We start from the raw sequence: 4,908 nt of genomic DNA, 5'->3' as shown, positions 1-4,908 counted from the left end.
GCAAAATACTGCAGATGCTGGAAATCTGAAATAAAAACAGAAAATGCTGGAAATACTCAGCAGGTCTGGCAGCATCTGTGGAGAGAGAAACAGAGTTAACGTTTGTGGTCTGTGACCTTTCATCAGAACTGGGCTGAAATTGTCTGAGGGCCAAGTGGCCTCTTTCTGTGCCTTAAACTTTCTATGAGTCTAAGATTCTATGAGATTGTGGAATCAATTTCAGGGTCGATGACATTGCACTCTGTAAGGATAGGAAGATGGAGATTATTAAGTACAGTGCAAGAATATAGATGCTTTTACATTATTTTAATCAAAATTGATTCAAACTTTGTGTTCACGAATCCTATCTTTTGATCACAATGACACTGATAACAATGGAAAAAGCAAGACTTGCATTTCACGACCACAGGACATTGCAGAGCCTTTTACAGCCAATGAAGGACTTTCCAAGTGTAGTCACTGTAGTCATGTAGGAAACATGGTGGCCAATGTGCGCACAGCAAGCTCCCAGAAGCAACAACGTGATAAAAACGAGATAATCTGTTTTGAAGTGATGCTAATTCAGGGTTAAACAATGACCAGCATCCCAGAAATAATTCCCCTTCTATTCTCTGAAATAGTGCCATGGTACCTTTAACATCCACGTGAGAGGGCAGAGGGATCCTCAGTTTTCTGTCTCACCTGAAAAACAGCATTTCTGATAGTGCAGCACTGCCTCAGTAAGGTACTGGAGTGTCAGCCATTTTTAAAGGGCTGTTAGACCTTTTGGAAAATATTTAAAGGAAGATTAAATTAAATGAAATAAATACATTGCTTTTGCCTCTCTCCCATTCCCCCCAATAACAGTTAAATTAATTATTTGCCCTTCCCTCCCAAAACCTACCTTTACCATCTGACCTTCCGCCCAAAACTGCACAAACTGTAAACTATAACCCTTCCCACCATCCCCTACACTCATGACATTAATTTGACTCCGTCCCCCCACCCCCACTCTGAGAAACTTACCTTCTCCCCCCTCCCCACCAGTGTTGCACCTCATTTGCCCGGGTGGGGCTCCGAAGGCACGGCAGTGCCGGCCACTGGGCTGAAGATCGCAGCGGAACATCAGGAAGTGATGGAATAATAATTAATGCAGGTTCGTGGTCCCGTTGCCGAGCGGTGGAGGTCCCCCACAAGGCCTCGCCGTCGCCGGCAATATCGAGCCAGGCCCTGCCGGCGTTGAGGTCCGTGGCGGGTCTCATCCGGGGCCATCTTCAGGCGGCCCCCACCCCACCCCCACCACAGATCTCGACGTCGAGGGCTCTATAGAATCCAGCCCATTGTTTCTGTCAATCTCAACTCCACAAGGATTTGCCTGTTAATTGTAGAAAAATTAAAGCTCTATAACCTTTTGATAAAAGGGTTCAAATCCATTTCCAAACAAATGATAGTTCTCATTGTATCTAGAACATGTTTTCTTACATACAAACATACCAATTAGGAGCAGGAGTAGACCACTCGTCCCCTCGAGCCTGCTCCACCATTCAATAAGATCATGGCTGATCTGATTGCAACCTCAACTCCACATTCCCACCTGCCCCCGATAACCTTTCACCCCCTTGTTTCTCAAGAATCTATCTACCTCTATCTTAAAATATTTCAGAATTTCTGTCGTCCAGCAACTCTCATTTTATTTCCTGGATTTCACCTAAAAAATGTATTTCCACACTTTGGATATCCTGTACTTCATTAATGTTTTTGCTGTCTGGGGATTTCCCTTTAATTAAATTCAGTGCTGGTATTTTACTGCCACACACTGACTGAACGTGTCCCATCTTTCTGCAGGAAAAACACTCAGCTTCTTTGGCGAGGCAGTTTTCCCACTTGTGTCTCTCTCGGCCACACCTACTGCAATTGGTTGCAGCTACCACTAGATGCTCTTCCCGTCTTTCTTGTCTTTTACCACTAATTTTTCCTTTTGTTTTCTTAACAAATTCAATTGAGTCTGCAACTCTCGAGATCAGACTCTCCCTGTCCCCTCGAACAACGGATTGGTTAAACTTTCTCACCTCTGTTTGTCTGCTCAATTGAAACTCTTTCGTTAATGTGAGATCAGCCCTGGACTGTAGATGATCTGAAAGGGTGTTGTCTAATACCCCGAACACAATCCTGTCTCCATTCAGCTCTTCTCTTATGTTGCCGTATTCACAAACATCCGTGAGTTTGGACAAGTCATTGATAAATGAATGAATACTCTCCCCTTTCTGTTTTGTACGCTTATTAAATTCAAAGTGATTCCTGACAATGCAGCAGCCAGCCGACGTCATCAGAGCGCTCCAAGCTCGCACATGCACAAACAGTCTCCTGCGCTCTGAGATGCTGTGCATGCTCAGCCTACGTCTTCCAGGACGAAGTGGCGCATGCGCGGGAAAACTCTCTCCCCCCTTTCAGCCACTCACTCCAGGCCGCTCGCTGCCCGCTCCTCGCTACCCTGCTCCCCCGCCCTCCGGCCGCTTGCTACCCCCCCCACCCTCGCACTGCCCTCTCTCCGTCCACTCACGCCCCGCTTCCCCCCTCACGTCCCTCCGGACACTAGCTCTAAGCCATGCTGCTTCCCTCCTCTCGGCCTCCGGCTCCAACATTCGATCATTCTTCACCGCACCACCCGATAAAGCAAGGCGAGCCTCGAGATGTGATGGGACAATGTTGGAGCGAGTGGCCGAGAGGAGGGAAGCGGCAGAGCCCATGGCCTGGAGTGTGAGCGGCCAGAGAGCAGGATGGGGGTGGTGGTGAGTGAAGCGGTGAGTGAGCAGTCAGAGAGTGGGATGGGGGAAGCGGGGAATGATCGTCCGGAGAATGGGATGGCACTGTTTAGCGGGGATTTGAGGAAAAAATGTTTCAATTCGAGGGTGGTTGGAATCTGGAACACACTGCCTGAAGGAGTGGTAGAGGCAGGAACCCTCACAACATTTAAGAAGTATCTAGATGAGCACTCAAAACGCCACAGAATACAAGGCTACGGCCACGTGCTGGAAAATGGAATTAGAATAGATAGGTACTTGATGGCCGGCACGGACATGATGACCGAAGGGCCTGTTTCTGTGCTGTATAACTCTATGACTCTATGAAACCTCACTGAATTACAGAGGGTGTGCAGCACTGTCAGAGGTGCTGTCCTTCTGATGAGACTTCAAACAGCGCAACGTTCTCCGAGTATCAACCAAAACATGTCCATTGTGTAGATATGTGCCATATTTGCTTATGAAACGACAGTCACTGCTCCGAAAATAATTCACTTTAGGTGAATTAAGATGACTTGGTACCATATAACTGGCGAATGCACAAGAAGGAGCGGGGGACTGTTGGGGGTGGGACGGAGGCGGCGATGGCAACCTTTGAGGGGATTTTTGGGTCGAAGTTGTTTTCTGTGATAAATTGAGTAGCTCCATCTTTAATCCTGGCAGCTGCCTGAATGTCACAGACAGTGACGTTTCAGTGGAAGAGGCTGCATTTGCGCATGTGCTAGTACAGCGTCACCTGGTGGTTGCGTTGTCAGCAAATGCAGCGTTTTAACTTTGGCTCCACGATGACATTTTTTTCCTCAATTAAAATAGGTCTTCAGTGCCTTAATAACTTCTTCACATGTTGCCTTCTGTTCTTCATGAGGATGTTGCCTGCACACTCCCTTCATTGCAGACAATAGTGTACTGACTTGCTCCATGTCTGGCTTCTGCACGCGACCCGATGCAGTACGATACCTTGCAAACCTCTGGAACCAACTCGGCCACTCGTCGGCTTGGTTCAGTGCAGTGACCTTTTCAAAGGTACAAGCAAAGATTTCTCCATCTTCGCTTTGGTTTACTGTGGCCACCATATAATATTCTGATATCTGTCAAGGCGTAGTACAGAATTTATAAGAATCTGACGGTTAAAATAACCTGAGTTTACTCTACACATCTTGCATTGAAGGTTTCATCTGCAACTCTCCATGAGGTGCCGTACAGATTATATTACATCACTTCCTGTGATGATGCACATAGTCTATTTATATAATCTGCCCAGTAACAACCCAATGTCCACTCTTATATTATTGTACAGATGTGAGAAAAGCTGAGGATGGGAATAGAACGTCTCAATGAAGATTTCATGATGCTGATGATGTAAATGAGGCTGATCTGTTCCCCATTCCACAATCCCTCTTTATTTCTGTGCATGTTTCTCGATGCTGTTTCAACCAAATTGAAAAAGAATCACAAATCCTCCTCTGGAGCCTCAGGTGTTCATTAACAAAAGGCATGGTGGCCAAGTGGTAAGGTATCAGTCTCGTCGACTGAAGATCACGGGTTCAATCCCCGTTTGTGCCTTTTGATTAGTTTCTCACTTTAAATGTGATGTTTCCACAAAAGATGTGCGTTGCATTTGTTTTGGCCATCTGGAAATCAGTGTCATGTTACACTTTATCCTGGACACGGGGAAGAACGTGAGGAGCAGCCACATGGTTCCTCCAGCCTTCTCTGCCATTGATAGAGTGAAAATATCTGAGGTCCAAGCACTGAACCTTATTACTGTGTATATGCCGGATATTGAACAGAGCTATTCTATTAATCCCACATCCCACACTCCTGTCCTTTGCCCCATTGCCCTGTTAGATTTTCCATGTCAGGTATATATCCAATTCCATTTAGAGTTAACATTGAATCTGCTTCCTTTCAGGATTGCATTCCAGACCAGAACAACACACTGCTGAAAAAACAATCTCCTCATCACAACTCGAATTCTTTTGTCAATTACTTTAAATGTGTTTCCTCTGGTTACTGACCCTTCTGTCACTGGCAACACTTTCTCCTTCTTCACTCTATCAAAACTCTTCAGGATTTGCATTTCCTGCTGCCTTTGCTGATATAACAAGGCTGAGCACACATCACTAAA

At 46.0% G+C, this 4,908-nt stretch overlaps 1 non-coding gene across 1 annotated transcript; it reads left to right on the top strand.

Annotated features, from left to right (window-relative positions):
* Positions 1-4,271: 4,271 nt before the first annotated feature.
* On the top strand, positions 4,272-4,343 carry trnat-cgu (transfer RNA threonine (anticodon CGU)). Its single transcript has one exon. It is a non-coding gene; the product is annotated as a tRNA-Thr (tRNA).
* The last annotated feature ends 565 nt before the right edge of the window (positions 4,344-4,908 follow it).

Source organism: Heterodontus francisci, unplaced genomic scaffold, assembly GCF_036365525.1.
Source record: "Heterodontus francisci isolate sHetFra1 unplaced genomic scaffold, sHetFra1.hap1 HAP1_SCAFFOLD_43, whole genome shotgun sequence".
NCBI classification, from domain to species: Eukaryota; Metazoa; Chordata; class Chondrichthyes; order Heterodontiformes; family Heterodontidae; genus Heterodontus; species Heterodontus francisci.
Note: the sequence above shows the minus strand (reverse complement) of the source record. Positions and strands in the feature narration are given on the sequence as shown.